Here is a 21,153-nt window from a genome sequence, read left to right as displayed (position 1 = left end):
GTCAAATTTAGCAGGTTCGCAATACCGACGGTAGGTGGCGAACCTACCATTTTGCCGATTTACCTGTTTAGCCCGATGTTATCGTCGAAATTGCCTATTTTTTCGAAAGTTGGCTGGTAATTTCTAACTGGGATAACATTTCTTCAAATCGATCGATGCGCACTGTGGAATCCATATTGCGTACTGTTGGAAAAATTATCCAACAAACGAAATCGAGTGTCCAGTCAGTAAGATCAGTGTTTAATGCTGCATCATGGACGACGAAAGATATGTGAAGGCCGACTTTAAACCTGTTTTTCACGGTCAAGGATAAGTTCAGCGTACCGGAGCATGTCCGCACTCAGAAGATGTCCAAATTTGCGAATAAACTCCTGGTTTGGCAACTTATCTGCACGTGCAAGGGGCGGAGTGCACCTTTCGTGACCCAGGACACGACGAACGAACAGGTGTACATGAAAGAGTGCCTCCAGAAGCGACTGCTTCCTCTCCTAAAGGCCCACAACGTTCCAACAATCTTCTGGCCGGATTTGGCCAAGGAGCGGGCATTGGCGTATGGACCTTAAATAAAATATGAGTAAAATGAAGTTTAATAGTTTAAAAGTCGGCTGGGAAGGATGGTATCGCAGCTGAACTCATCAAAATGGGCCCGGACAAGCTGGTCGATTGCCTACACCGGTTGATAGTACGGATCTGGGACATAGAACAGCTACCGGAGGAGTGGAAGGAGGGGGTACTATGCCCCATCTACAAGAAGGGCGACAAATTGGACTGTGAGAACTACCGAGCGATCACTGTCCTCAATGCCGCCTACAAAGTGTTGTCCCGATTCCTACTCCGCCGCCTAACGCCACAAGCAAACAGATTCGCGGGAAGTCACCAGGCCGGCTTCATGGAGGGACGGTCTACGACGGACCAGATATTCACATTACGGCAAATCCTCCAAAAATGCCGGGAACACCAAGTCCCTACGCACCATCTATTCATCGACTTCAAAGCCGCATACGACACGATCGACCGTAACGAGCTATGGAAAATCATGGACGAGAACGGCTTTTCCGGGAGGCTGATCAGACTGATTAAGGCGACGATGGATGGAACTCAGTGCTGTGTGCGGATTTCGGGTGAATTGTCGAGTTCATTCGAATCGCGCAGGGGGCTTCGACAAGGTTCAACGTGGCGCTAGAAGGTGTTCGACGAGCGGTGGGCGAAATGCGGGGCACGATTTTCAACAGATCCAGTCAACTTATCTGCTTTGCCGATGTAATTGATATAGTCGGCAGATCATCAGTGGCGGTGGAGGAGATCTACCGCAAACTGAAACGCGAAGCAGGAAGGATTGGGTTGATGATTAATACGTTCAAGACGAAGTACATGCTGGCCTGCGGATCCGAGACCGACCAAACCCGCTTGTCCAGTAGTAACAAGGTCACGATCGACGGCGACGAGCTGGAGATAGTCGAAGACTTTGTCTATCTCGGCTCACTGGTGCCGCAGACAATGACACCAGCCGAGAGATCCGGAGGCGAATTATCAACGGAAGTCGTGCCTACTATGGACTCCACAAGCAACTGCGGTCGAGAAGACTTAGCCCTCGCTCGAAGTGTCACCTGTATATGACGCTCATTAGACCGGTTGTTCTCTACGGGCACGAGACATGGATCTTACTCGAGGAGGACCTGCGTACACTCGGAGTATTCGAGCAACGAGTGTTAAGAACCATCTTTGGCGGCGTACAGGAGAACGGAGTGTGGAGGCGAAGGATGAACCACGAGCTCGCGCGACTCTACGGCGAACCCAGTATCCAGAAGGTGGTGAAGGCTGGCCGGATACGCTGGGCGGGACATGTTGCGAGAATGCAAAGGACGACTGTCCTGCAAAACAGGTGTTCGCTACGAATCCGGTAGGAACAAGACGAGCGGGGGCGCAACGAGCGAGGTGGTTAGACCAAGTGGAGCGTGATCTGGCGAACGTGGGGTGTCCGAGAAATTGGAGAACGGTTGCCATGGACCGAGTGAATTATAGGAATTATGTTCGTCAAGTTATGTCGTGAGACGGTATACTATGTAAATAAAATAAAAGTTATTTTTCAATCCCTGAAAATTTGATGGCAATCGATTAAAAACTCGAATTTTGCGAATTAATTTTGTGTGTGGCAATTTAATCGTGGACACCCTTTATTATGTCAAACTCGCATTTTTTTCATAATTTTGTTCAGTTATTCAGCATGTTTGGCTTTGATGGTCAATATTAGGTTATTTAAGAATGAATTAAAATGGAAATAAAAAACCTGCTGATCAAAGAGATACTGAATCCATTCGTCTATCACGTAGTCTGTTGACGACAATCTCAATCACTCTGTGACTCATAATTCTGATGTCAACACGCAGCAGCACCCACACACTTCGATCGGATTGCAACTTGCTGCATCTGCCGAGGTCTATCACATCATCAGCTAGAGCTGCTGCTAGTTTTGCTGGGTGCCTCCTATAGCTGATTCTCCAGCAGCCAGCCAGCCAGTGCTTATTTTCACGGTAGGGTTCATTTCGACGGCGAGTGACTGTTCGTTGTATCACAACAAACGTAGGGCGATTGTGGGTGGAAAAATCCCCCCCAATGATGGGCGAGAGGTGGTGGTATTCTCTGCAGGCATTGACAGCAGCAGCAAAAAAAACATCACGAGAGAAGCACAGGGAGAGCGCAAATCACTAATGAACACAAAATGGCGAACGATTTAAAGGTATTTTAAGATATTAGACTGTCTTGTTTGAATGTTTTCAATGTTATTTGGCTTTGGGATTAGATAGGAATGTCCAGATATTGGTTTCGAAGCCGAAGACTGATTGCCCTCTGATTGATTGCTGACAAAAGTGGGCTCCTCTCGAAGTTGGGGCACTTTGTTGATCACGAGTTGACACGCACACAGTGGCATTGACAGGTGAAAATCTGTCTCACTCGCGAAAAACGGCACACTTCAAGAGAACGAGAAGTTTAGGGGAAAATCCTCCGGCTGTCGTTCTTCAATATCGATCTGAAAATTATGCCAACTTTTGAGCGAAGCACTTTTGCGATAGAACCTTTTGCTTTTGCCTTTGATATCGCGCACAATATGTCACGGCACACTTCGACCGACCCAGTTCAACGGCACTCTCGATTACTAATGGGCCTATTGGACTTATTCGCCTACTATCACCCCAAGAACACTACACCAAATAATGGCCTGCTCAGGTTTTGAAGATAACAATTCACTCGGGGACTAACATGTAACTTTTTCAAGGTTTCGTAAGCGCTACACCATTGTTGGTACGGCGAATGGTTCGTCTCAATGATAATAGCTCTTCTGGTTGTTCCTTATCACTGCCCAAGATACAGGAACTGCCTGTCAAAGCTTATTATATCTGCAGCATTTGTTTTTCGATAAGACTGAGCACAGTATTGCGGAGCCATTGCAGTCATCCGTGGTCGGATAGTCGCGTATCCAAGATATCATAAAACTTGAACAACTCATATAAAAAATTTAACGCCATGCGTCAAACGTAACCGAGCACTGTTTCTGTCAGAGGATAAGCTTATTTATTTTCAGCCTTCAGCCAACCTCTGGCAAAAAAAAACTATCATGCAACCAGAGTTTGTTGAATGAGTTCCAATTATTGATCAACTCCCCCAGGATGGGGACCGAACATTCACAAACCTGAATTTTTGCTAAGCGTTGCACTACAAAAATCTCGTTCTCAGAACAGCAAAACTAAACCTTGACTCATCGATCACGATCGTCGTGATTCATGCTGATATTGCCAAAAAGAAACAATCCAAGGAGCCCTCAATAAGTCCTTCTAAGGAAATTCCTTCCCCCTTGCGTTAGCACCCAGGCACCAAATCCGAAACAACTCTCGCTCGGACGGAACCAAAACCTTTTGGTGAAGGTAAATATTCACTCACACGGGCTATCGGACAACCACTGCACGCACTTCCTGCCTGCCCACAATCCGAAACACCTGGCTGGCAGATTCCGCTGCTGTAATCCGTTCGAACGGCCGCCCGAATGATGACACAACCAGAAAAACTGACACTGACTGGAATTATCCGCAAGTTCACTAACGCGACGGCACAGGAACGACACGACAACGACAGATCATAAGGAATGAAAATTTTTTCGATAATTATTTGACAGCTAGCCAAAATCTCGCACTCGAAGTCCGCACGCACTAACACCTATCGAGGCGATGCCGTCATTCAACCAACACTGATAGGACGAGCTGTGTACAGATGATAGAAACCATGTGGACTTTTGTTGGGGTTAGTGAAAGGTCGAACGTGAGCCAATTTATCGTTAGAACGGGCCACAGAAAGCAACGAAAGAAAACCATAAAAACGAGCATGTTGTTTTATGGCATTGCTTTTATAGCTTACTCAATTGAATACAAGCTGATGCGTCACGCCATAAGGCACTTGTATGCTATGCTTCGTGAATCATATTTAAATACAGGTAGGGGGGAAACGTCCCAAGAACACGTGGAAGCATGAGGTTTAAAGAAAACTTCTGAATTCTGAATCTGAATTCTGAATCTGAATTCTGAATCTGAATTCTGAATTCTGAATTCTGAATCTGAATTCTGAATCTGAATTCTGAATCTGAATTCTGAATCTGTATTCTTTTTTGAAATTAATTTTTACGGCCTTATCGGTGAAAGATTTACTGTTTACGGGAGCTTTTCAGAGCGACCACATGCTTTCCTTTTGTTCGTTCGCACTGCAAGTTTCGCGGTGCGAACCACGCAAGATCAACTATTGTGTTGTGTTAGACTCAACCCTGTCCGATTCTAACATTTCAAAATAGTTGATCCGTGATTGAACAAAAGTTAAGTATGTGGTGAAAATGCTTCTTAAAAAATTCTACCCGCTCATTTCAACACCTATAATTTTCTTCTAATCTTCTTCTATCCATCTATAATTTTCAATTCTTGAAATGTTCTCACTATGAGAACATAACTTTCACCGATAAGGCCGTAAAAATTAATTTCAAAACATAAATCACGGTGATTAATCTTAATTAATGAATCTGTATTCTGAATCTGTATTCTGAATCTGAATTCTGAATCTGAATTCTGAATCTGAATTCTGAATCTGAATTCTGAATCTGAATTCTGAATCTGAATTCTGAATCTGAATTCTGAATCCGAATTCTGAATCTGAATTCTGAATCTGAATTCTGAATCTGAATTCTGAATCTGAATTCTGAATCTGAATTCTGAATCTGAATTCTGAATCTGAATTCTGAATCTGAATTCTGAATCTGAATTCTGAATCTGAATTCTGAATCTGAATTCTGAATCTGAATTCTGAATCTGAATTCTGAATCTGAATTCTGAATCTGAATTCTGAATCTGAATTCTGAATCTGAATTCTGAATCTGAATTCTGAATCTGAATTCTGAATCTGAATTCTGAATCTGAATTCTGAATCTGAATTCTGAATCTGAATTCTGAATCTGAATTCCGAATCTGAATTCTGAATCTGAATTCTGAATCTGAATTCTGAATCTGAATTCTGAATCTGAATTCTGAATCTGAATTCTGAATCTGAATTCTGAATCTGAATTCTGAATCTGAATTCTGAATCTGAATTCTGAATCTGAATTCTGAATCTGAATTCTGAATCTGAATTCTGAATCTGAATTCTGAATCTGAATTCTGAATTCTGAATTCTGAATTCTGAATTCTGAATCTGAATCTAAAGTCTGAATTCTGAATTCTGAATCTGAATTCTGAATCTGAATTCTGAATTCTGAATTCTTAATCTGAATTCTGAATCTGAATTCTGAAACTGAATTCTGAATCTGAATTCTGAATCTGAATTCTGAATCTGAATTCTGAATTCTTAATCTGAATTCTGAATCTGAATTCTGAAACTGAATTCTGAATCTGAATTCTGAATCTGAATTCTGAATCTGAATTCCGAATCTGAATTCTGAATCTGAATTCTGAATCTGAATTCTGAATCTGAATTCTAAATCTGAATTCTGAATCTGAATTCTGAATCTGAATTCTGAATCTGAATTCTGAATCTGAATTCTGAATCTGAATTCTGAATCTGAATTCTGAATCTGAATTCTGAATCTGAATTCTGAATCTGAATTCTGAATCTGAATTCTGAATCTGAATTCTGAATCTGAATTCTGAATCTGAATTCTGAATCTGAATTCTGAATCTGAATTCTGAATCTGAATTCTGAATCTGAATTCTGAATCTGAATTCTGAATCTGAATTCTGAATCTGAATTCTGAATCTGAATTCTGAATCTGAATTCTGAATCTGAATTCTGAATCTGAATTCTGAATCTGAATTCTGAATCTGAATTCTGACTCTGAAATCTGAATCTGAATTCTGAATCTTAATTTTTGGTTTTTCTCACGAGGAATTTTTTTGTTATTTCATCCTCAATCGTCTTGGCCTCGAACTTAACACCTCCAACCAGAGATGCCAATATGCCTGATTTTTCAGGGATTGCCTGATTTTTCGAGGCTCTGCCTGACAACCTGAAAAGCCATTGAATTTCCCTGATTTTTCAAAAAATGCCTGATTTTGCCTGATTTTCGCGAATCTGATGAAAAATGGGTAGAAAGGAACTAAATTAGGTACCATTGCTGAAGTTAAAAAGCGAAAATGTGGCTGAATGAAACCAATCGAAAGATTCCCATTAATGCATATCTTAAAAAGGGAATGAAAAGAGGAATCTTTCGGCTTTGATTCAGTATTATTTTGCAACAAAGTAGGCCCACAACACTGTAAAAATGTAGAGTGATGACCAAAAAAAAAAAAAAAGGTCATCACTTTTAGAGGAATTTCCGTTACTTATGTAGCCTGATTTTTATTGCACCAGTTCCCTGATTTTTGAAAATATATGTTGGCAACCCTGCCTCCAACACGTCATAGCTTCGCCCAATTGATAAAATGAGTTTTTTCTATGGACAGAAACGGGGAAAAGCAGAACAAGTATGCTTAACTATTCCTTTTTGCAATTAAATTGTTTAATGTGGTTTAATTTAGACAATAACTGATGAAAAATTTAAACACTAGAAAGAAACCTTTCATAAATATTTATGATTAGCTTGAAGCTTCATGTCAAAGCCCTCAGAATGTTGTTTTTTGCACTGCCAAAGTTTCTTTCAAACAATTGAATACATGAGGACTTAATCTAGAGCACCAAATTGAAATTCATTGGCAAGCCAGCACCTCTACAATGTGCATCAATTAAAACATTCCAAAGTAAATATTCATGGTCATCAGCGCTGCAAACGACCGGATGCTGTTTTTCATTTCAAACCGGTGCATCCACATTGCTTGCTGCATGTGATGTTTGGATATAGTTAGTAGAAGGAGATTCTGCCCGAAAAGCCACGAATGCGACCAAGAGGGTGTCTTCATCGCCGCTGCGCTGCTTTCGCGTATACGATTTTCTGGCGGGAAACTTCCATTTAGAGACAGAACTTCCCTCGCTGATGAAACAATTCCCCGAAACAAAGGAATCACCCAAATGTTCCAACTCAGCTTAACATGCAGGGACGAGGAAAAACTGTTTGCACCTATCAAACATTGCGACGGAACTGAAACGAACTGTGTAGTATCTATAGAAGCCCCAACTTCTACCGTTCGAATGGTTATTTTCTTCTGGTGGGGGTGCTTCTGTTTAACAAAAACATAGTTATGCTGATTTCGGTCTGGGTCCAATTCGCCGGCCAAAAGTGACTAACCATGTTTGGCCGTCTTGTCGAGTTTGCGAGGAGCAATGAAAAGTAACGTTTCCCATATGCATTTCGGAAAATGTGAAGGAGGCAAATTTTCGATCCGCTTACGAGCCATGGTTGATGGTTTCTCCACTCAACCCGAAAGGACTTGCATTTCAAGTGTTTGTGGTCCGGAGAGAAAAAACTTGTTCCAGTTTTACTGTTATGGCTGCCATCATTAAGATTTCGAGTTCGACGACAGAGAGAAATAAATGGTGATGAAATTAGCCTCGCCCGAACAGGCAAAATACAAGTTATTTTTAAAAAGTGCTACTGTAAATAGATATGACATGATTAAGAAACAAGAACTTAATTAGAAACCCTTAGAAACTAAAGTCATACTAAGTTAGTAAGTTTTTCATTTAAAATTCTGCAGTATACTTGTCCTAAACTGCATAAATATATGGCAACATCGGTTCCAAGCGGAGATGGAAGACAAAAGTGCAACATGCTGAACAGCTTACGAAAATGATAGCTGCGGTGCGCGACATGACTATGCCTAAGAGAAGTGTACCCAAGTGGTGGCGACGACCTGTTTACTGGTAGACTACAGAAATTGTCGAGCTGCGTGTAAGCTCCTTCAAAGTCAGGTAGCGAGCTCAACGAGCGAGAAACGATGCAGATAGAGAAACGCCGAGTGCCGTTTACCGAGCAACCAGGGATGCACTCAAGCGACCTATTGGGGCAAGCAAAGGGAATTCAGTGATGAAAGTGGCGGTACAGACCATTCCGGATACTTTCAAAGTGGAGTTACAAAAGTGTCTCGACGAGGGATCTTTCCCCAACCTGTAGAAAACTGCGAAGCTGGTGCTACTACCGAAACCGGGAAAACCCCAGGACATCCACCATTGTACAGACCCATTGTCTGTTGGATACCCTCGGTAAATTACTAGAAGGGATAATATTTAACAGACCAAATGTCTGCACAGAAGGGGAAAGGTGGGGAAAGTAGACTGTCGAACAGACAGTTCGGTTTTCGGAAAGGGAGATCCACAGTTGACGCTTCCTAATGGTGACAAAGCACACGAAACGCGCATGCCAAAAGAAAAGGACAGGTTTTCGTCATTGCGCCATTGTGACGATAGACGTTAAAAATGCCTTCAACAAACGCTTCACAGGACGCGTGTTCCCAATATCCTCTGTAGGATAATTGGAAGCTTTTTTGACAATTGTGTCTTGATCTACGAAAATGAAACCGTATTATGATCTACTGCCCTAACAGCGGGTGTTCCACAGGGTTTCATATTCGGACCTGTTCTTTGGAATGCCATGCCAACGAGGTATTTTACGTTGAAACTACCAGCCCAGTAGGCGCGCAGTTAATCGGATTTGCAGACTGTCGTGTCCTCCGCCGAGAATTTCTCTAAAATGTTCCATAATTTTCTTCGGAGCTAGAAGAAGGGACACGTCAACCCCGCAAGTGTATTCGTATCACTGACTCAGTCAATCAAACATGCCATCCACCGATAGCTTCAATCGGTCGGCGCTGAAACAGACACTCTCTCTCGTTCTTCTCTCGAGTTTACGTTTTACTTCCCATATTTCTCATTTCATCTAGGAACCTCCAATAGGGATGTCGCTTTTTTATTTATCGACCGGGACTTATACACTACAACCTCCCATATCTCTACTCTATTGATAGACAGTATCCGTTTCGGATTTCCTTTGCTGTGTGATGAAAATAACAAATGTGTCGGTTTTTCTTTGCGCTTTTGCTGTTTCAAATTTAAATTCATAAAGCATAACTTTAAATCCAAAAGCAAGGCTCTCATTACTAACATCTAGCGGTCATGTTTACGGTTACCGCTGGCTGCTTACTGATCAAATTATCGTCTACAATTATAGCATTAAAACTTCAGAATGGGTTAAATGGCTACAGTCAAAAATTAATTCATGTCCACCCGCATGAATCTAAACAAACAACAATCGTGTCCTTCTCACGAATCTCGTCTTTCAGCTGTGATTTGCGTCCTCTCGCACAAATCTAAACAGATTATTCGTGTCCTCTCGCACGAATCATACACATCATCTTTGATTTGCGTCCTCTCGCACAAATCTAAACAGCCTATCCGTGTCCTCTCGCACGAATCATACAGTTCAGCTCTGATTTGCGTCCTCTCGCACAAATTCAAACAACCGGGTAAATTTATTGCATCCTCTCACCTAAGGATTACTTCTCACAACTACAACGACGGAGACACAAAAGCGTCGGAACATCTATGTATTTGTCTTTTCATCCGTAGTCTTCTGTAGTATATTAAATCTAACATTCAAAATTATTAATTGTCTCGAGTAATAATGACATAAAACATTCACGTCTCAGTAGAACCAAATCATCCAGAAACCAGACGTTCTCACATTTCTGAAAACGTCGCCTTGTAGAATTTTTAGCTGAGTGGAAATCACAACACATTGCTGAACAGCACAAGTGTTAATTTCCACTCCAAACTAAATTTATTGCATACGTCTTATTCTCACAGAACAAAGAACGACGACCCCCGTCGTCGTCACCTAAAAGAATTTCCAAATTGCAAAGAGCGACGACTCATGTCGTCGTCAACTAATACTGTATTTGTTTTCTCCACTCGTGGAGTGTTCCACCGTACCCGATAAAAACAAACACAAATCCTCGCCAGTGTATTGCTACCTCGCTCACTCACACGCTCTCTCGCAACACTGGCAAAATTATCGGTGGGCCACCGTCCGTCAGCAGAACTCCGACAGGTCAAAACCAGTGCAACACCGTCCGAATAAACAAACAGTTTGACAGCACCTAGTGGTGCACCAGTGCAACACTAGTGCAACACTCGGCATAAACAAATACGGTATAAATCATTAAACTCGAGGTAATCTGATCCTTGCCTAGCCAGCTTACACGATTCCATCGTTGCCACACAGGGCGCTAACCGCCAGCCAATATGGCTTGCACATGCATCGATATGCTCGATAGTTGTCAAGCGCATCGATTGGACAGGCGCGTCTCTCTCTCTTTCTTAGTTATGCCGCGTCGTTTTCTCTCACCAGAAACCGACTGCTGATTGGTTAATTGCAAAAGTTTGGCAACTCCAAGCGCCTCCTAGTTGAGTAGACTAAGAACGATGTTGTGTAGAGTTAAGGTGCCGTCGATTCTAAATTTATCAATAAACGACATTCTAGTAACAACACTCAATCGTAACACAAGTGTTCTTCACTCATCGTATCACCATACTTGTACTCAACCAGCAGCACATTTTATAACACTTCTCCTCACTCAAGCTGTGAATATATCCAACAAATAGCCACTTCAGCTTCAAGCCTCACTAATCCTTCAGCAGCAACGAATAAATGAAAAAAAATAGCATTGACCGCTAACGGTTAGGCGAGCTGTCCAGGCCGAGCACCAAGTCCCTATCATCTAAACTATTTCTCGCCTCCGCTACGAAGAAAGTTTAAAACATCATGGCCGCCAAAAACTCACTGCTGACGAATCGCTTTTTCTGCCAGCAAATATGCACAGTGTCCGAAAACATGCACTCAAGACGCGAAACAACGAGCTGCGCCTTATCACTTCTTTCACCATTTCGATACGCATGCTTGTCCAACACCTCGCAAACAGAACAGAGCAGAGAACGAATTACACTTTTATTATTTCGGTTTCCGAGTGCACTGCTCAGCCGATCAACGTTCACTTATCTTTTTGTCGAGTGCGCCCGATTGCGGTTGCTCTGACGGTCGGGTGGACGTCGCTAGCTCTAAAGAAAAGAGAAGGAGCTGGCTAGAAAATTGTGCTCTAGCGACGCTGCTGTGTCGCTCAGTGTATCAAGCCAGAAAGATTTCAATGCAGGAATGTTTTCTTCAAAAAAACCGTTATGCAGTGCGGAACAGTGCATCAGTTGAAGAGGTCCAATGTAGGTTTATGTATGAACTATTTTTGTACGTAGCCGGGCCGGGCACTTCCTGGCAAATTATTTGAAAAACATGGTGAAAACCGGGTAAATAATCTGAAATTCTCCATTCCATAAACCGAGCAATATCCGGCCAAATCTGAGGAAATTCCAGACATTCATCTAGTGAAGAAAAACGACTTACATTTTTTTTGTCGCAACACATCAGCAGTGTCAAATTTATGTTTAAAGCATACGAAGGAAAGTTTTGGTTTGATGTTTGATGAAATATAATTTCACAAATCCAATTTTTGACAAACAATTTTAAACTGAATTCGATTTTCTTGTTTCATTTTCCAAATAATGTGGATGAAACTGGGCAAAATCCAAGTAGTTTTTCCACAATATCCGGGCATCCGCAAATTGCTGTATACTTAGGTTTATGTGCTTTTGATATCGTACGTGGGAAGCATTAATTTACAAAAGCAGCAATTCGAAAAGTAACATTTACTAAAATTATCCAAAAATCTTTGCCTTTTAAACAAACCGTGAACATTACGCAAGAATCTGGGACAAATTTAAGTAATAAAACTTCAAAACTTTCACAAATAGTAAAATTTAGGATTTATCTTCCTTAACCGCTACGCTTTTGATATTTTTCGACCGAAGAAAGCTATCGTAGCTAATCATTTGTCCTGGTGCAGAACATCAATCTAGAGGAACTCGCTTAGGAATGAAAAGATAGGTGTTTTGGGCAAAGTTGTTAATTTGCATATTTTGATATAAAATTTAAAGGCGAGAGATTTAAAAATAGCGCGATAATAACAATAACTTTTGTAGTGCATTTATCAAGTATTTTTTTTTATTTCAACCGTATCTCCTTGGGTTAAGATTGTAGAACTTTTATATGTTAAGCAAAGTTGTGTATTTTGTTGAGATAAATAACTTTGTAGAAGAAACTTAAGCTCTAAAATGCTAAACAAGAAAGTTATGATTTATATCTCGCTATTGGTGGACTTCTAAACTTTATATTTCATATCAAAATATGCGCTTTATTATACAGAGCAATGTTGTCGGAAACACCAGCACTCTATCTTAACTACCTTTGGCGTTATTAATTTAGTTTCGTTAGATTTATGTTCTGCATTGTAAATTCTGACGCACTTCCAAACATCGATCCAGACGCAACCGATGAAGACAACCCGAGTTTTCTGTAAAGCTTCTCTTTCGCCCGAGTGCGAACGAATTTATCTGCACCGAGAACGCACTTCATCAGTTTGCTTGCTTCTCTTGCCCACACTTGGGTGGACGCTTGGTCGCTCTGGAGGTAACGGAGCATTTTTAAAGATTCTCCGTTTGGGAAGAGCACAGCGAAAAAAATACACGCTCTTACTCTGAACGGGCAAATCTGAGGAGCGATGCCAAGCATGTCGATACGTACCGGCCCGTTGAGAGCCGCCGCGCCATTGTCGTGTCCAACGGCGCGAGGAGAAAGTCGGGTGTCGATACGACGTCCGCCGGTTGGAGAATCCAGAGGTGAAAAGGGCATACGTTGAACAGCTAGAATCCCGAGCCTCGGAGCTGCCGACAGACGGAACAGTCGAAGAACAGTGGTGTGGTATCAAGAATGCCTTTGTCACGATGAGCCATGGTACTCTCGATAAAGTTTGTGGAAGACGAAGTGAATGGATGTCGGATGAAACCTGAAGGATGATCGATGATTGGAGAAAGGCGAAAGTCGGAGTTGAGCGGGCATGTACCGGGTCAGCCAAAGCAGCCACCCGTTTACGTTATGCGGAGCTGGAAAAGGCATTTAAACGAGCTTGTAGACGCGACAAGAGAGCTTGGACAAACTCCCTAGCCAAAAAGGGAGAAAGAGCCGCCGCCAATGGAGATATCCGATTACTTTATGACATTTCTCGCCGCTGAAAGACCGAGCAGGTCAGTTATTGACCGATCGAACAGATCAGCACTTCGAACAACTCTTCCGAGTCACGAATAGCGATGGCCAACAGAACCCGCAGCTCGAAGCGCCAACAGTAAGTCGCATAAATGGCGTCAACTTGGAAAAGCCCTCGCTGGCTGAAATAGAAGCGGCAATCAAAAACATGACATCCAACAAAGCACCTGGGATCGATTGCATCCCTGCTGAAATGCTGAAAGCCGACCCTGCCCTGTCAGCACAAATGTTGCACCGTCTTTTCGCTGACATCTGGGATACTGCAACATTCCCGGCCGACTGGATGCAGGGTATCCTCGTAAAGGTCCCGAAGAAAGGAGACCTAACAGAGTGCGGTAACTGGCGAGGCATAACGTTGATCTGTACAACCCTCAAAGTACTCTGCAAAGTGATTCTGAACAGGATCCAGGAGAAAATAGACGCTACACTCCGACGGCAACAAGCTGGATTCCGATCTCGACGATCATGTGTGGACCACATCACAACGCTACGAATCATACTGGAACAAATCAACGAACTGCAGGACTCTCTCCTGTTGGTGTTCGTTGATTTCGAAAAGCATTCGACCGACTTAACCATGAAAACATCCTGGGGGCTCTACAGCGACGAGAAGTCCCAGAAAAACTAAAATATTTCATCGAAGCACAATACGAGGCAATTTTCGTGCAAGGTCTTGCACGACGATGTCTTGTCCGAACCAATCCCGGTAACTGCTGGAGTGAGAAAAGTTTATATCTTATCACCGCTATTTTTTCTCATCGTAATGGATGAGATGTTGACTGTGCACCGAACCGAGGATTGTCGTGGAATCCCTACACAATGGAACAACTGAACGACCTTGATCAGGCTGACCAAATATGCAGAGCAAACTCGACGACTTCACCGAAAGCTCCAAGGCAACAGGACTCAAAGTCAATGTCGGAAAGACCAAGTCGATGGAGATCAACACTGGCAATCCTTCCAGTTTCATGGTAGCTATAGGCAACTGTCGTGTCCTCCGCCGAGAATTTCTCTAAAATGTTCCATAATTTTCTTCGGAGCTAGAAGAAGGGACACATCAACCCCGCAAGTGTATTCGTATCACTGACTCAGTCAATCAAACATGCCATCCACCGATAGCTTCAATCGGTCGGCGCTGAAACAGACACTCTCTCTCGTTCTTCTCTCGAGTTTTCGTTTTACTTCCCATATTTCTCATTTCATCTAGGAACCTCCAATAGGGATGTCGCTTTTTTGTTTATCGACCGGGACTTATACACTACACAGACGATATCGTGCTTATGATCACCAGCAAAACAATCGAAGAGATGGAAGACCTTTCAACGGTGTCGTCTGTAGAAAGGGTTGGCATCTGGATGGAAGAATTTTTATTTATTTTCATAGTATCCCGTCTCACGACATAACTTGACAAACATAATTCATAAAATTCACTCGGTCCATGGCAATCGTTCTCCAATATTTCGGGCACCCCACGTTCACCAGATCACGCTCCATTTGGTCTAACCACCTCGCTCGTTGCGCCCCCGCTCGTCTTGTTCCTACCGGATTCGTAGCAAACACCTGTTTTGCAGGACAGTCGTCCGGCACATGTCCGCAACATGTCCCGCCCAGCGTATCCGGCCAGCCTTCACCACCTTCTGGATACTGGGTTCGCCGTAGAGTCGCGCGAGCTCGTGGTTCATCCTTCGCCTCCACAATCCGTTCTCCTGTACGCCGCCAAAGATGGTTCTTAACACTCGTCGCTCGAATACCCCGAGTGTACGCAGGTTCTCCTCGAGCAATATACATGTCTCGTGCCCGTAGAAAACAACCGGTCTAATGAGCGTCATATACAGGTTACACTTCGTGCGAGGGCTAAGTCTGCTCGACCGCAGTTTCTTGTGGAGTCAATAGTAGGCACGACTTCCGTTGATAATTCGCCTCCGGATCTCACGGCTGGTGTCATTGTCTGCGGTCACCAGTGAGCCGAGATAGACAAAGTCTTCGACTATCTCCAGCTCGTCGCCGTCGATCGTGACCTTGTTATTACTGGACAAGCGGGTTCGGTCGGTCTCGGATCCGCAGGCCAGCATGTACTTCGTCTTGGACGTATTAATCATCAACCCAATCCTTCCTGCTTCGCGTTTCAGTTTGCGGTAGATCTCCTCCACCGCCGCAGATGATCTGCCGACTATATCAATGTTATCGGCAAAGCAGATAACTTGAGAAAATCGTGGATGGAAGAAGTCAAGCTTCAAATAGCCTACCATAAAACCGAAGAATTACTCGCGACCAACAAAATAGTTGTGCCGCATATGGAGAGTACTGTTGGAGGACACACCACTTCTTTGAAAGAGCAGCTGCACTGTAAATTTTTGCCTCGATTTCCAGCAAAAAAAATTGCTGGAAACGTTCAGCAATCCAAATTTTTGCTGGAAACCAGCAATCGGTTTTCGAATTGCTGGATTTTTCAGCATTCGGTTATGTGCTTGTCATTTTTGCTGAAAAATCAGCAATCGGTTTTCAAATTGCTGGACTTTCCAGCAATTGATCTAGTTTGCTGGAAAATCAGCAATCGAGTTGTCAATTTGGAGTTTGTTTTTGTTTCGTACGCTGAAGTAAGGTGAGATTCTATTTTACGAATTTAGGTTAAATTTTATTTTCCTCTATATTCTAGCAACCAGGCATCAAGTCAAGGGTAAGTTTTTATTGTACAGGTAGATATTCCATAGAAGATACTAATCAAAACTATTTTTACAGGTGGCGGATGATCAACATTTTGGCACAAAGCGGCCACCCCAGAGCCGGTGTTAGAAAGTTGTAAAAAAAAGTTTTTTTGGAAAATAAATTAATCCCTTATTGAAAATGGGAGAAAATAATTGTTTTTATTGCTTATTATATGCACAGCCAATATTAAACTTTAATTTTGAATTGAAATAGAAATTTCATACTAAATACTGCCGGTTGTGTTGAAAGAAATAGCTGGTTTTCAGCAATCTGGATTGCTGATTTTCCAGCAATTTGAATTGCTGGAAACCAGCATTAACGTTTGCTGTTTTTTTCAGCAATTGAAATTGCTGGGAATTTTGCTGGAAAGTCAGCGGGACAAAAACCAGCAGAATTTTGCTGGTTTCCAGCAAAAAAAAAAATTTGCTGTGTGAAATACCTTGGAGTAATGGTCGACAATCGTTTAAGTTTTGGTGCGCATGCCAAATACTGCTGTGACAGGGCGTTGAAAGTCATTGACTCATTAGCGGGGATTACGCCGAACTGTCATGTTTCAGAGTAGCAAGAGGCGTCTCCTTGCGAGCGTTGTACTATCAAAACTACGATTCGGAGGAGCGGCCTGGAACTCCCTAGAGGTAGAGCGTAAAAGATCGAAATTATGGAGTACTCATCAGCAGATACTCATGGGAGTTTGTTGTGCATACAAAACCATCTCAGCAAATGCAGCTTTTATAATCGCGAGTATGTTTCACACCGACATTACTCTGGCAAAGGATTAACACGTTCGTCGCCATGGGACCCATATTCGTGTGACGGGTGTATTTCCTGAGGGCCCCGTCACTTCAAAAACGTGTGACGCTCTCTTACTCAAGTAAGTCGCTCAGTTTTGCCAAAAGTTTCAAATCTAGGATTCCCCCTCTTAACTTTCTCGCTCCGAGAACGTGTTAAGGGTGTTACGTGACTAGAGAATTTAGAGGAGTGCGCAAGGCTCAACGAGCTGAGTAAATGCTCGAGTGGCAGGAGCAATGGGACGCATCGAACAACGCAAGATGGAGGCATATGCTCATCCCACGGCTTTTACTTAGATTGGATAAATCGGAAGTATGGCAAAGGTCAACTTTTACCTGACCTTCATCGGTTTGAGCTCATCCGCTCGCCGTATTGTCTGGAATGCGTAGATATGCAGGAATGGGCAGAACATGCGATTTTTGTCTGCCCCAGTTTCATATCAAGGCGTAGGAAACTTCTAAACTTGAACGCCCAGAATGTTGTTACTGAAATGTGTCGCGACGGACTTTTATGGCGAACTATAAACAATGAAATTTCGCAGATCACGAGCGATCTGATAAGGATCAGGAGAGAGGACAAACTCTTGAAGGAAGGTCTTGAGCCTCGTATGACACCACTAATAAAGAGCGAAGCGGTCTTATGGCGTGGTTTAGCCCTGATCTGGACTCAAACGTGTGGTTAGGCTTAAAATGTTTCACGTACTCGGGTACGATCATTCCTACAGCAGGAACTTGAGATATTCGTTCTGTGATATTTCGAAAGCGCTATCAGAAATTTTAATAATCCTCAAGGTTCTCATTTCTTCAGTTTCTCTTCTGTACCCAAGCCAAAATTTAAACACTTAAATCTTCCATAAGCATATGGTATACAAGTCTTTTAAGAACGCTTGAACGCTTAAAATGCCCTGGACTATTACTTCCAAATCTTTTGAAAATTTTGTGTCAAACTCTTATATTAACCCTATATTTCATGATTTTTTATTTCCCCTTAAAAATCATTTTCAACAGTTGGAAATAATGTGTACAACAAGAAAAAATTAAATTAAAATACGATTTTTCATTTTTTTTTATACATGAGGTGTTGCAAATTTGCTACTTTATGGAACGAAGGGTTAAATACCGTCAAATGTAACACTTTTCAACTTCAATGGCTCCCAAAAACTTAATGTCCATAGATAATCGTACCGCTTGTACATAGAAAGTTTTAAAGTTGATGGGACATCAAATTGACGGAAATATTCAGAAAAATGTTTGGTTTCACCCAAGGCTGGAAAACAGAAAAAAGCGCTCAAACGTCAAATTGGTCTGATTAAATCACCGACCAGTGACCAGGTAACAATTTTTTTTTTCATTAGAATGATCAATATTAATTTTTTTTAAGTCTTTAAGAGAATTTTGCTTTGATGAGGTTCAAAAATTTTACCTAACTGAGCATGCCTTATCTATAAAACAATTGCTTTGTTGATTTTGTTTAATTCCTGCACGAAATTTTATTTTAAACGATTACAACTTCTTTCAAAACAAGCTCAGTTTCTTGCCAAAAAGTACGAAATGCTGCAGCATTTGCATTTCTATTTTCCTGACCTAGGGTTTCACCAGTTGTTTTGAAATTTACAAAAACATCTGATTTTCACCATATGTACTAAGAAAAAAAGTATAAGCTGCAACAAACTTAGTTTTTAATGAAAACGTTTGAAAATTCATAGTTTTTAATATGCTTGTGATGTCTTAACGCATAATGCACCTATTGCACTATTTTTGGGTTTGTTAGAATTAAATTTTACATTTTTGCTGTTCAAAATGTTTTAAAAGAAAAAGCCTAAGGGTTCGGCATACATTAAGGGTTAAAAAATACTACTATAAATACTACTAGCTGAAATCATAAAAATGTATGATTGGATGGATGAAATTTTGAAATTAACTAACGCGTGATGCAAAACATTCATATTCCAGCATATGAAAACGAGTTTTAAAAGGTGAGTCTTTGATTTGCATTTTGATTCATTTTAGCTGAAACAGGTAACTGAATTGTAAAAATATTTATTTGACAAAATTTGGTGTTTTTCAGAAAAATATTTTTACACCAGCAGTGTTTGTATAAGATAATAAAAGCAATATAAAGTTCGTAGGTGATATCATTAAGCCAATCCGTCATACTGGGTAAAGTTTTTTACGGCATCGAAAAATGTGAAATATGTGACATCTATTGTTCGGTTTTTTCTTATATTTTCTATGAGAATCAAAAACTTTGTAAAACTATCTCACATGTATGTATGTATGTATGTATGTTAGACCCACCAGTGGCTGATAGGTCTTTCGACCCGAGGCGGTACGGGAAGTCTCAATCGTACATTCAATTATTGTTCATGCTTAACTCATCAACAATAATTGCAGCACTACCAAGGGGTCCGTTACCACTGGCTTGGGACAGGTTTGACTCATCTTACTCACTTTCAACTGTTCGAAACAAATAAAGAATTCTGAAAAGGCACATAGGTAACCTAGTCATGATTCTAAAATTGCCGAGATACTCCGGCTGGCTTGAACCCACAATCCATTGTATATCAGTTTTCGGATCGCTCGATGTCCTGTCCAACCCCCCACTAATCCCCTCTTATAGAGTTAAGCTATTTTACTTTAGAATCAATTTAATACATTTTTGATTGAAAGGATACTTATCTTCAAGCCCTTAAAAGGCTTCAGCTGTTTTTCGGCAATCCAACGAGAAAGCAAAAGTCTATCTTTTTAGCCAAAGCATGCCTTGAACTTAAGACAACTATCGTTATGGTTATCACTCGAATCGAAAAACAAACTTTTCCACACCACCATGAAACAACCGTTATTCCAACACCTCAATGACGACACCAATTTTGTATTTTAAATTGACATTTTTCTTATTTTAGTCATAAATCCAATCATTAAACGCCAATCACAAAAAAAAGCAAAAACATTAGTCAACCAACAAAACCTTTAGATAATCACAAAATTTTCTGACACAAACCAACACACTCGTTCAAAGCTTATTTTTGCAGCAATTTATTCAAAATCACGAGACCGTTTGAGCCGTTCCTGACAATAATAACTTCTATACACATCCAGCTTCTTGAGAATAACATTTGAACACATTTCTTCGCAAAATTATTACCAAAAACTATGAATCTATTAAAAATTTTCGCGGACCCGAAAAAAAACGTGCGATGCCATTTGGTCAACGCCTACCTTTTCCAACTTTGTAAAACTATCTCACATTGTGAGAAACTATGTCTTTATCATTCTGTTATCATTAAATAATAACTTAATTACATTATATTAAGATAAAAATTGAATAAGTGTTGTGATGTATAAGGGCATCCGCAGCAATCGCGAGCAAAGTGAAAATGCTCACGAGTTTATCCACTTCCATACCGCACCGGGGGTTAGTATGAAGGTGAGCAAAATAGGGCCGATGCCGTCGGGACCGACAAAATCACCAAATTTGCTCACTAGAAAGGGGCGAGAGCAAACATCCACTGAAAAAATTCTACCGTTTTGAGCAGAAATAAACAAACGATGTCGCAGCGTGTAGATGTTTGTTGATATTTATTTTAAGAAAAAAATTGTATCAGATTAAAATTGTGGATGGATTTTTTTGTAATAACCAGTTAAATTCGCAATATCGTTACATTTTTTCGGGTTTTTCCAGGAATTGAACAAGAAAGTGTAAATGCTGGTGCTGATGGTGAGTTATTTATTTTGATTTTATACTGTTTTTGACTTTTTTCTACCTACACTGAACAAAATCGGGCTATATAATATATCGGGTCAATCCAATAACTTCTATAAATTAGGGTCTTGATAAAAGATAATAGCATTTCTAATGAAAAGTAAAAGAAAATCCAATAAATTATAGCACTTGGTTTTGGTTGATAAAAATCCGTCTGAAACTACTAAAAGATCCAATAAATTTTATAAGGCAGTCACCCGTAGTAAAATGCATAAGAAGATCCAATAACTTTTATCAAATTTAAACCATTTAAATAATATCGATTCTAAAATGAAGATTATTCGTTCGTAAAT

The 21,153-nt window shown here is 41.2% G+C and overlaps 1 protein-coding gene across 5 annotated transcripts in view; it reads right to left on the bottom strand.

Annotated features, from left to right (window-relative positions):
• The window catches only part of LOC129740941 (uncharacterized), a 150,962-nt gene extending 146,762 nt beyond the window's left edge, over nucleotides 1-4,200 (bottom strand). For 2 of the 5 annotated variants that reach the window (XM_055732600.1, XM_055732593.1), the window contains exon 1: nucleotides 3,937-4,199. The gene's annotated coding sequence lies outside the window, so the exon portion shown is untranslated. The other 3 variants (XM_055732599.1, XM_055732596.1, XM_055732595.1) reach the window with 3 other exon arrangements.
• Nucleotides 4,201-21,153: the final 16,953 nt, after the last annotated feature.

This window comes from Uranotaenia lowii, chromosome 2, assembly GCF_029784155.1.
Source record: "Uranotaenia lowii strain MFRU-FL chromosome 2, ASM2978415v1, whole genome shotgun sequence".
In the NCBI taxonomy this organism is placed as follows: domain Eukaryota; kingdom Metazoa; phylum Arthropoda; class Insecta; order Diptera; family Culicidae; genus Uranotaenia; species Uranotaenia lowii.
Note: the sequence above shows the minus strand (reverse complement) of the source record. Positions and strands in the feature narration are given on the sequence as shown.